The sequence below is a fragment of the Giraffa tippelskirchi genome, chromosome 12 (assembly GCF_054371585.1).
Source record: "Giraffa tippelskirchi isolate mGirTip1 chromosome 12, T2T-mGirTip1v1.2.pri, whole genome shotgun sequence".
Classification (NCBI taxonomy): Eukaryota; Metazoa; Chordata; class Mammalia; order Artiodactyla; family Giraffidae; genus Giraffa; species Giraffa tippelskirchi.
In genome coordinates this window covers 20,090,823-20,103,558 of record NC_137286.1, presented here as the reverse complement: position 1 = coordinate 20,103,558, position 12,736 = coordinate 20,090,823, and the positions used below count along the sequence as shown (strand labels likewise).

The 12,736-nt window shown below is 38.5% G+C and overlaps 1 protein-coding gene across 3 annotated transcripts in view; it reads right to left on the bottom strand.

Moving 5' to 3' along the window:
- LOC145528812 (uncharacterized) overlaps positions 1 to 12,736 on the bottom strand; it is a 612,770-nt gene that overhangs the window by 183,845 nt on the left and 416,189 nt on the right. For all 3 annotated transcript variants that reach the window (XR_014070713.1, XR_014070710.1, XM_081547827.1), the window contains one exon: positions 5,297 to 5,339. The gene's annotated coding sequence lies outside the window, so the exon portion shown is untranslated. The remainder of the gene's footprint in view (positions 1 to 5,296; positions 5,340 to 12,736) is intronic.

Sequence of the window (12,736 nt, the reverse complement as noted above, 5' to 3'; positions counted from 1 at the left end):
TCAGTGGGTAAGCCATGATTTAGACCCAGAAGTGATCACTCCAAGACACTGCTCTTTCACTTTGCAACTTCCCCACAAAGGCAAACAAAGATCATGAAACGAGAACGTTGTGACACTTCGATCTAATGATTACTTTCTAGGTGACGTCTCTGGAGGGTCTTAAAATATGGCTTGGAACCGAGACACTGAAGGGGCTTCCGTGCTCTTCAATCCTCCAAACAGGACATGATACCCTCTATGCGCTCTCTATATTCTCTGAACTTACCTTTAATAGAGTATACTATAAATTTCTGTCTACTTTTCTTTGTTCTCCATTAGATTATGAGTAATTTGAAGGTAGAAATATGGTGTCACTTATCTTTATAATGCAAATGCTTAGCCCCAGCCTATCAACATGCAATGCAATGCAATTCTTGCTTGGTGCTTAATAACTGAAATGAATGAATGAATGAAAAGTCAGAAATCATTTACCTTAATTCTAGATCAGTCCCTGCCTAAACAAACAGGATAAAATGCAGGAAACCTACGTCACTTATTATTCAGTCTTTTAAAAGACACCAAATTTTGCTGCTATTTCTTCCCTGTAGATCACTGATTACCTTTGTCTAAGGATTTCATGAAAACTAGTATAAGTACATTGGAAAAAAATCTCAGAAACAAAGGTACATTATTATGGTTCTTATTTCATGCAAATAGGTTTCTTAAGGTTTTAATTTATTAAAATATGGATGGTTTATTCCTTCTGGATAAAAAAGCAACAATAACTAAAACAATTCAATTATTCTCAGGATTACACAAACATATTTTCCTTTCTTTTTCGGAAATTTAAAACCATCACCATGTAATGTATTTAAGTGAAAGGAAATTTTCCTAGTAATGTAAGAAGGTATTCTTTCTGCTTCCCAGGTAGCTCAAACAGTAAAGAATCTACCTGCAATGCAGGAGACCCCTGGAGAAAGGAATGGTAACCCACTCTAGTATTCTTGCTTGGAGAATCCCCATGGACAGACGAGTCTGGCAGGCTGCAGTCCATGAGGTCACAAAGAGTCGGACATGACTGAGCGACTAACACAAAAGAGAGGATGGCATTGAAACCTGTATATTATCACATGTGAAACAGATCACCAGTCCAGGTTCGATGCATGAGACAGGGTGCTCAGGGCCAGTGCACCGGGATGACCCTGAGGGATGGGATGGGGAGGGAGGTGGGAGGGGGTTCAGGATGGGGAACACGTGTGCACCCATGGCTGATTCATGTCAGTGTATGGCAAAACCCACCACAATATTGTAAAGTCATTAGCCTCCAATTAAAATTAAATAAATAATAAAACTTTTTTGCCGAAACCTTACTAATCAGTTTCTCACCATGTGCAAGAGCAATGAAAGCCACAAAAATAAAAACACTTTTGAACAACAGAGCTATAAAAATACAGCGCTATTTTAGACACACACACACACACACACACACACCCCAGCATGACTATAAGCAAAAGGACAACAAGTACCGAGCACTGAGAAACTGGAAACCTCACACATTACAAATACAAATTTAACATTGTGGCAGCCACTTATAGGAAACAGTTTGGCAATTCCTCCAAATAGTGAACATAGACTTACCCCATAACTAAACAGTTTTACTCTTTGATATAGCCAAGAGAAACGAAAACATACATCCAAATGAAAACTTGTCCACTAATGTTTATAGCAGCAGTGTTTAGGTAGTTAAAAAATGCAAACAACCCACCTGTCCATCACCTGGTAAACTGTATGAACAAAATGTAGCATATTTACACAATGGAATGTATTTTGACAATCAGTTCAGTTCAGTCGCTCAGTCCTGACTCTTAGTGACCCCATGGACTAGAGCACACCAGGCCTCCCTGTCCATCACCAACTCCCAGAGTTTACTCAAACTCATGTCCATCGAGGTGGTGATGCCTCCAACCATCTCACCCTCTGTCGTCCCCTTTTCCCGCCCTCAATCTTTCCCAACATCAGGGACTTTTCCAATAAGTCAGTTCTTCACATCAGGTGGACAAAGTATTGGAGTTTCAGCTTCAACATCAGTCCTTCCAATGAATATTCAGGACTGGTTTCCTTTAGGATGGACTGGTTGGATCTCCTTGTAGTCCGAGGGACTCTCAAGAGTCTTCTCCAACACCACAGTTCAAAAGCATCAATTTTTCGCTGCTCAGCATTCTTCACAGTCCAACTCTCACATCCATACATGACTACTGGAAAAACCATAGCCTTGACTAGACGGACCTTTGTTGGAAAAGTAATGTCTTTGCTTTTTAATATGATGCCTAGGTTGGTCATAACTTTTCTTCCAAGGAACAACTGTCTTTTAATTTCATGGCTGCAGTCACCATCTGCAGTGATTTTGGAGCTCCCAAAAATAAAGTCTGTCACTGTTTCCATTGTCTCCACATCTATTTGCCATGAAGTGATGGGACCAGATGTCATGATCTTAGTTTTCTGAATGTTGAATTTTAAACCAACTTTTTCACTCTTCTCTTTCACTTTCATCAAGAGGCACTTTAGTTCTTCTTTGCTTTCTGCCATAAGGTGGTGTCATCTGCATATCTGAGGTTATTGATATTTCTCCTGGCAATCTTGATTCCAGCTTGTGCTTCTTCCAGCACAGTATTTCTCATGATGTACTCTGCATATAAGTTAAATAAGCAGGGTGACAATAAACAGCCTTGACATACTCCTTTCCCAATTTGAAACCAGTCTGTTGTTCCATGTCCAGTTCTAGCTGTTGCTTCCTAAACTACATACAGATTTCTCAGGAGGCAGGTCAGATGGTCTGGTAATCCCATCTCTTTCAGAATTTTCCACAGTTTATTGTGATCCACACACCACACAGTCAAAGGCTTTGGCATAGTCAATAAAACAGAAGTAGATGTTTTTCTGGAATTCTCTTGCTTTTTTGATGATCCAACGATGTTGGCAATTTGATATCTGGTTCCTCTGCCTTTTCTAAATCCAGCTTGAACATCTGGAAGTTCACAGTTCACATACTGTTAAAGTCTTGCTTGGAAAATTTTGAGCATTCCTTTGCTAGCGTGTGAGATGAATGCAATTTTGCAGTAGTTTGAACATTCTTTGGCATTGCCTTTCTTTGGGATTGGAATGAAAACTAACCTTTTCCAGTCCTGTGGCCACTGCTGAGGTTTCCAGATTTGCTAGCATATTGAGTGCAGCATTTTCACAGCATCACCTTTTAGGATTTGAAATAGCTCAACTGGAATTTCACCACCTCCACCAGCTTTGTTTGTAGTGATGATTCCTAAGGCCCACTTGACTTCACATTCCAGGATGTCTGGCTCTAGGTGAGTGATCACACCATCGTGATTATCTGGGTCATGAAGATCTTTTCTGTATAGTTCTATTGTGTATTCTTGCCACCTCTTCTAAGTATCTCCTGCTTCTGTTAGGTCCATACCATTTCTGTCCTTTATTGTGCCCATCTTTGCATGAAATGTTCCATTGGTATCTCTAATTTTCTTGAAGATTAGGAAATTCAAAATAAGGTAGAACTAAATACTAGACAGCACTTACCAGGTGGCACCAATGGTAAGGAACCCACCTGCCAATGCAGGATACCTAGGAGACTTGGGCTCCATCCCCAGCTCAGGAAGATCCCCTGGAGGAGGGCATGGCAACCCACTCCAGTATTCTTGCCTGGAGAATCTCATGGACAAAGGAGCCTGGCAGGCTACAGTCCTTAGAGTCACAAAGAGTCAGATGCGACGGAAACGACTTCACACATACACAGGCACATGCTAGACAACAATAACCCAGAGTACAGAAGATCAGTGCTAAAGTAATCCAAAGCCATCATATTGTTCAAGAAACAGTTAAAGATACTGATTATCTTCACATCTCGTTTAATTTAAATATATATGGATATATATTTAGATGTTAAGAAATGCTGTCAACAAAATAGAAACAGAATGTATAATTTTTAAACTCAGAGGAGGAAAAATACAATAGAGACATATATTCATCCAGAATTGGAAATAAAAACCGTTAAGAACAGGTAGACATTAATAAGTAATATGATAGAAAACATGAAATAAGTTGAAATAAGTGTGCTAAATGTAAGTCACTCAGTCATGTCCAACTCTTTGTGATCCCACGTACTGTTGCCCCCCAGGCTCCTCTGTCCATGGAATTCTCCAGGCAAGAATACTGGAATGGGTAGCCATTCCCTTCTCCAGGGGATCTTCCATACCTAGGGATTGAGCCCAGGTCTCCTGCATTGCAGGCAGATAGATTCCTTACCATCTGAGCCACCAGGGAAGCCCAAAGTTAGAATAAATTAGTCCAAATATTTTAGCAGTTGCAATAAGTACTTTAAATTTATCTATTAAAAAGCAGAGAATATTAGCATGGATTGTATAATTTAGCAATATATGCTTAAAAGAGATACAATAAACTAGATCAAACAAACAAAACTAGGTTATAAAAAATTTGGATAATCTCAACATTTAGCCCTTGTTTAATAAACTACTCAACTCTGCCCTTGTAGCGCTAAAGCTGTCACAGACATTACATAACAAATAGTATGCCTGCATTCCGATAAAACTTGCTTTATGAACACTGAAATTTGAATTTCATATCATTAACACGTTTTAAAACATTGTTCTGCTTCTGGTTTTTTTAACCATTTAAAAATGTAAATAATATTCTTAGCATATAGGATGTACAATAATAGCCGTGAACAGAATCTGGCCCACTAGCTGCAGTTTGCCTGTAGCACACCACACATGAATTCTTACAAATTCCAAATACAATACAGTTGCTTTTCATAAAAATATATTATTTCTGTTAGCACAGAACTAGTTTATCATTCTTACTTTTAAATGACATTCTTTTAATTTGTGAATATATTCCTTTAATTTGTGAGTTTAACACAATAAATATTAGTAGATAAAACTGACATAAAAAAACTCTTTAGGGCTCTGAGTATTATTTAAGTTTGACAACTACTACAAATACACTGTTTTTTGTAATAATGGAAAAAAGTGGAAAAGCCCTAAATGTTCAGTATGGTAATAAATAGTTGTTGAAATGAATAAACAAGACTACTGGAAACACAGGTATATCTCAATACATATGTGGCATATAATGAAACACTTTATAGTTATTTTGGCATTGATTTTTAAAAATATATATATAAGTGCCATCTGTTTCAAAGATATATGCCTCTATATATGCTATTTGCATAAAATGTATATTTATTTTCATAATATAAATATGAAAAGTAAGTCAGAAAGGTACTCACAAAATTCTTTATACGGGTTGCTTGTAGAGACAGAAGAATAAACCTAGAAAGTAAGAATAAAGTGGGTTTCAACTCCTTACTGAAAATATATAATACACATGGCAAATTTGATCAAATGCTAACATCTGTTAATTTGCTATTCTACATGGTGAGTACACAGACAAATTTATCCCTTTCTCTAATGAGGATAAATCATCAATGCAAATCATGCATTAAAGTCACAAAACAAATTACAAATACCATTTAAAAATTGTAAAACTTGAACAAGGGAGAGCAAGGAGGGCCTGAGGATTCATTTAGTACAGGACTAACTCCGAGGTGCGTGATTATTCATAGCCTTCTTCAAACGCGTTGTTAGTAAAAACATAAGATACAGCCAAATGATGGGAGATGCAGGTCTTTGAGACACAGTCAGTTCCACAAGGTGAGGCACTTCAACGGATGGAGGAAAATGCCATTATTATCATTATCACGTTTCCAGATGCTCCTGTAAGTGGCTCGTTCATGCTATCCAGCCATTCTGGGATCCCAGGACTATGGAAAGTCATCAAGTTTTCAATTATGCCAGGGTCTGTGGCATCAAACAAAACACTTAATTTCTATGACTTACATTCCTTATCTACAGATGTGACAGCTGGACCACAAAGAAGGCTAAGCACTGGAGGATTGATGCTTTTGAATTGTGATGCTGGAGGAGACTACTGGGCATACATCCTGAGGAAACCCTAATTGGAAAAGACACAAGCACCCCAGTGTTCACTGCAACACTGTTTACAATAGCTAGGACATGGAAGCAACCTAGATGCCCACGAGCTGATGAATGGATAGTAAGTTATGATACTTATACACATGGAATATTACTCATCTACAAAAAGGAACACATTTGAGTCAGTTCTAATGAGGTGGATGAACATAGAGCCTATTATACAGAGCGAAGTAAGTCAGAAAGAGTAAGACAAACACTATATATTAACGTATATATATGGAATCTAGAAAGAGAGTACCGATGATCCTAAGTACAAGGAAACAAAGAAGATACAGAAATAAAGAAGACTTTTGGACACAGTGAAGGAGAAAGTGAAATGACTTGAGAGACTAGCATTGAAACATATACATTATCATATGTAAAATAGATAACCAGTGGTAGTTTGATATATGATGCAGGGAACCCAAAGCCAGTCCTCTGTGACAAACTGGAGGGATGGGGTGGGGAGGGAGGGGATACATGTATGTCTATGACCAATTGATGCTGATGGCAGAGGCCATCACAACACTGTAATTATCCTCCAAATAAAATATATAAATATATTAAAAACATCTTTAATTTGATTAAGTAATTCTACTTCCAGACATCTGTCCTAAGGAGAGATTCAGAATTATGAATCAAAATATATGTACAACACAGTGTTTCCAATTTTTCACTATTATAAATATTTCCACAATAAATTATAAATTATATATATAAATTATAAATATATAAATAAATTATATATATATATATAAATTATAAATAAATATTTCCACAATAAACTGTGGAAAATTCTGAAAGAGATGGGAATACCAGACCATCTGACCTGTCTCTTGAGAAACCTGTATGCAGGTCAGGAAGCAACAGTTAGAACTGGACATGGAACAACAGACTGGTTCCAAATAGGAAAAGGAGTACGTCAAGGCTGTATATTGTCACCCTGCTTATTTAACTTATATGCAGAGTACATCATGAGAAACGCTGGGCTGGAAGAAACACAAGCTGGAATCAAGATTGCCAGGAGAAATATCAATAACCTCAGATATGCGGATGACACCACCCTTATGGCAGAAAGTGAAGAAGAACTAAAGAGCCTCTTGATGAAGGTGAAAGAGGAGAGTGAATAAGTTGGCTTAAAGCTCAACGTTCAGAAAACTAAGATCATGGCATCTGGTCCCATCACTTCATGGGAAATAGATGGGGAAACAGTGTCAGACTTTATTTTTTTGGGCTCCAGAATCACTGCTGATGGTGACTCCAGCCATGAAATTAAAAGACGCTTACGCCTTGGAAGGAAGGTTATGGCCAACTTAGATAGCATATTTAAAAGCAGAGACATTACTTTGCTAACAAAAGTCCGTCTAGTCAAGGCTATGGTTTTTCCAGTGGTCATGTATGGATGTGAGAGTTGGACGGTGAAGAAAGCTGAGTGCCGCAGAATTGATGCTTTTGAACTGTGGTGTTGGAGAAGACTCTTGAGAGTTTCTTGGACTGCAAGGAGATCCAATCAATCCATCCTAAAAGAGATCAATCTTGGGTGTTCATTGGAAGGTCTGATATTGAAGCTGAAACTCCAATACTTTGGGCACCTCATGCGAAGGGTTGACTCATTGGAAAAGACCCTAATGCTGGGTAGGATTGGGGGCAGGAGGAGAAGGGGATGACAGAGGATGAGATGGTTGGATGGCATCACCGACTCGATGGACATGGGTTTGGGTAGACTCCGGGAGTTGGTGATGGACAGAGAGGCCTGGCGTGCTGCAATTCATGGGGTAGCAAAGAGTCGGACACGACTGAGCGACTGAACTGAACTGAAATATTTCCATTGTTTAACAATAGAATATGATTAAATGAAGTGCAGTTCATACAAATAATGAAGTTTCATGCAGACATTTAAAATTCTTCTCTCAAATAGTTTAAATGACATGACTATAATTAAAATACTAAGATGAACAAAGCAATACACAAACACAATGCTTACCCAATTTGTTGAATACAGGTATAGAGCAGAAAAGTAATGCATCAAAATGTAATAGTTTATTTGTGTATTTAAATATTTTATTATACAGCTAGTTCATATTTGTTCAGTAATAAGAATAAAACACAGGAAAGATACACACACATACACACACACACACATATATATATATCAGTGAGTCTTAATTTGGCCTTCCCTTGTGGCTCAGCTGGTAAAGAATCCACGTGCAACACGGAAGTCCTGGGTTTGATCCCTGGGTTGGGAAGATCCTCTGCAGAAGGGAATGGCTACCCACCCCAGTATTCTGGCCTGGAGAATGTGGGTGGGCCTCATCTAAACAGCTGAAGGTTTGCATAGAACAAAAAAGTTGTCCTTGCTCCAAATAAGACAGAACTTGTCCTATTTAACTGCTTCAGGATAGAGCCGAAACATCAAGCTAGAACTCTTATTTTCCTGCGTTCAGACCTGAACTGAAACATGAGCTCTTCCTGAGCCTCAAAAATGCCAGACTTTGGGCTAGAACTACACCATTGGTTCTCCTAAGTCTCCAGCTTGCCAAATGCATATCTTGGGCCTTGTTGCTGTTGTTATTCCATTACTAAGTTGTGTCTAACTTTTGCGACCCATGGACTGCAGCACACCAGGCCTCCGTGTCCCTCACTATCTCTTGGGCCTTACAGGCACCTATAACCTCATGAGCCAATTCTTTAAAATATATAGATAGATATTATTTATCTTTACCTCTGTTGTTAGGTTCCAAATATAATAGCCAGTGTTTTATCTTTTTTGGCATAAATTCTTTCCATAAATTTTAAACTTCTAGTTAGGTCAAATCACAGACCCCTACTATAGTTCCTGTTTCCTTCCACTGTCTGAAGAGATCATTTTCTTTTACTTTGTTTTGGTCTGGTTACTGGATACACTATATGGGACAGGGGAGTCCTCTCTATCTTAACAGTATTTCTAAGTTACATCTCCAGAGTCCCAAATAAGTAACACTAGAGCTAAAGGCCTCTTCCAGGATGAATGTTTGCTTTATGGGTTTAGGGACCTTGAGATTAAGTTGGGTTTGAATTAATCACATGATGTTCGTAGTTCAGTACTCAATGAACCCACAGTATTTGTCAGTTTGTTTTACAGTTATCCAGTAGAATGATGATGTCCTCTGGTCCATGCTATGGGGTGCCATGGGAATTTATACCCTGTAAGCATCAAGATCTTTATAGCAATAGAGGCATGGGCAGCAGCAGAAGAGACATTTTAAGGCATTTATGAGTCCTAGTGAGGACTCATAATTTAGGAGTCTCTGAATTTAGGAAAATAGACCTGGGCATGCAACATGATGACTATTCTTTCTCATAAAGCAACCAACATGGCTCAAGTATTGCCTAGGGTGTTAACCTCTGCTTGAGACATGCAACCAATGGTCATAGAGAACAAGTTGCTCCCCTGAGTTTAGAGTCAGCCATAGCTTATGCTGGAAATGAGACACAGAGAGGTCCAGGTTAAAAGCCATAACCCAGAGCCACTTTAAAAAGGACCTCAAACCCCACACTCCTGTTTCTTATTATTGAAACTTCTGACTTGATTAGTTAAATCTGTAAGAGATGTCTGGTAGGACTCAGCAAACACATCAAAGCAAAACACAACTCAAAATCAACAGAACGTCACACAGCAACACAACGCAAAACACATGCTCTCCAGTAGGCAGTTGAGGCAATTACCAAATCTTAATTAAGCAAGAGAAAGCAGGCTTCCCAGCTGGCACCGTGGTAAAGAATCCACCTGCATTTGCAGAAGACACAACACAAGTTCAATTCCCAGGTTAGGAAGATCCTCTAACATAGGAAATGGCAACCTACTCTAGTACTCTTGCCTGGAGAATTCCATGGACAGAGGAGCCCAGTGGGTTACAGTCCATGGAGTCACACGCATGGAGTTGGACACGACTGAGCACGCCCCTTTACTTTTTAGCTTTGAGCAAGAGAAGACCCTCTGGTCTCACAATGCCAACTGTTTTGTAGTTGCCCTGCAGAGGGTAGGATCAATTCCCCAGCTAAAACTGATTCAGATATCAAAAGGCCGATGATGCCACATGTGCAGTAAAAGGGCAAGAAAAGATTTATTATTCATATCAAAGGGTTTCTGGGAGAGCAAGGCAGGCCCCAGGGCCAGTCCAAAATGACTTGAGTGAAGAAAGGCACAAGTGTTTTGCTTTTTACTGTGTTTAGAGAGTGGGGCCTGGGTCAGGGTGCCTGCACACAGGGTTCACAGGGATTGAACTTTGGCACCAGGGGAAGGAATGCTCAGGGTTTGTTATCAGCTTGCCCAGATATGAGGCAAGAGGGGAGTCGCAGTCTTTACCAGAGCGCTTTATTTTTCTTTTTGTTCCATCATTGTTAGATTTTGGTATCAGTGTTGTATAAAATGAATAAAGATGATCTTGGAAGTTTCTGTATTTTTCTATTCTACAGCATTATTTAACAAGTATGTGAACTATCTATATAAAAAGATCTCATAGAGCTCTTAAAGACCTGTTAGAGCTAGTTCTCTGACAACTTAATTTTTCCTATGGTTATTGATATTCTTGACTTCTGTTTCCACTTAGGTCAATTTTTATTATGTTATATATTCCAGATTATTCTATTTAGGTTACTTATATTTTTGAAAAATGATGTAAAATTTCCTTTCTACTACTTTTTACTTTCTAAGTTTCTTTTTGTGTTTGTGGGTGAAAGTACTTCAGGTTCAAAATACTGAGTTATTCATAATGTAATTTCATGGTATATTACAGTTACAGTTACAGTTATTACAGTTACAGTTATTGGCCCATTCCTTTAATTTATTGATTTATTTAATCCATTGCATTCACTCACTTTCTTCTCATTTCTCTCTCTCTTGTAGAAAAATGTTTGAGGTATATCCTTCCTATGTGTGTATTATCGTGAGTCTTCTATTGTTATGTGCATGTATTTTAATTTAAATAATAGCATCATTCTGTAGATAACATTCTGAGAATTACTTTTGAACTCAGCCCAGCATTTTTAAGGTGCTTATCAGGTGGTGCTCGTAGTAAAGTAACCACCTGCCAATGCCTGAGACATAAGAGACACGGGTTCAATCCCTGGGCAAGAAGATCCCCTGGAGGAAAGCATGGCAACCCACTCCAGTATTCTTGCCTAGAGGATCCCATGGACAGAGAAGCCTGGCGGGCTACGGTACATAGGGTCGCAAACAGTTGGACGTGACTGAAGCGACTTAGCATGCACCCATGCACTACATTTTTAAAGATATTCATATTTCTGGACATCTATCCATTGCTTCTGAATGCTCCATAATAGCCTATAATGTGCCTCTACATTATGCTGCTACCGATCTGTTCCCCTAGTGATGAGCAACTACCTGGCCTCTAGTTCCTTATTATCACAAATAAGACTGTGATAAAGATTCTACTACATGCCCCATCATGGGCCTGTGTGAGAATGTCCCTGTGATGCGTAACCAGGAAATAGGCTGCTGGGGCCAATGGTAGCATCTACTCATCTAAGTATCCCCAAATGCTTTTCTAGAATGGGTGTAGTAGTGTAAGATAACTAAAGGAGGAAAATAATTACTTTTTGTGGATAAAAAAGGTTTTCGATTATAAAAATAATAAGCATAAAGTTAACCTTAAAAATGCGTTCCAATATACAGTAGGTGCAGACAAACACTGTTTGACTCTATTTATATAGAGCCAAAAAGTACATCGGTAGATGCCAGGGGCCAGCAGGGGGTGGACTGTGGAGTGAGAATGGGGACTTAGTGTTTAATGGGGACAGAGTTTCCATTTAGGAAAGTGAAAAAATTGGGAGATGGATGATGGTGAGAATTGTACAACAATGTGAATGTACTTAGTGCCACTGAACTGTACAGTTAAATATGGTTAATATAGTATGTTTTATATTATGTGACTTTTACCACAACAAAAAAACAGTAAACAATACATATTTTCCTAAAAAAATAATAATAAACATAAATTCTTCAAAGTAATGGAAGTAAAATACTAATGAGAAGGGCACACCTTTCTTACTCAATCATTCATTCACCACATATTTAATGAGCACTTATCAGTAAGTGTCATGAGTAAGATGGCATGTGTGAGGTTACAGAGATGTCCAGACGGTTTCTAGTCTAAAGGTGCCTACAGTCAAGTAGAGGATATAGACATGAAACCTATTGTGATAGCTGTTAGCATATATATTTGAAGAAGATTTATAAGTTGGAACATCAAAAAAGATGTGACCATTTCTGTAAGTCATCAAGGAGAAGGTCAGACTCGAGGTAGGCGATGAAAGACATGGAGGCAATTTCCATGCAGAGAGATTGGCACAAGATAGAGAATGAAATTGCTTGGCACGTTAAGGATCTGCAAGAAACTAAATGCAGCTGGAGCACAGGACAGAAACGAGAGATGAGACTGGAACACCAGGAAACAACAAATAATGAATGAATGGACAGTCTTAGAAGTGCTCAAGAATTTGAATGTGAGTGGACTTACACTAAGATAACCATGGAGATAAGTCTTGTGTGTGTATATATATATATGTGTGTGTGTGTGTGTGTGTATACACACACATACATATACATAGTTGCCCTCAAGGGTTTGAATGAAATTGTACATTATATAAAATGTAATACTTAACAAATGGCCATATACAGAAAACAAAATTTAGTA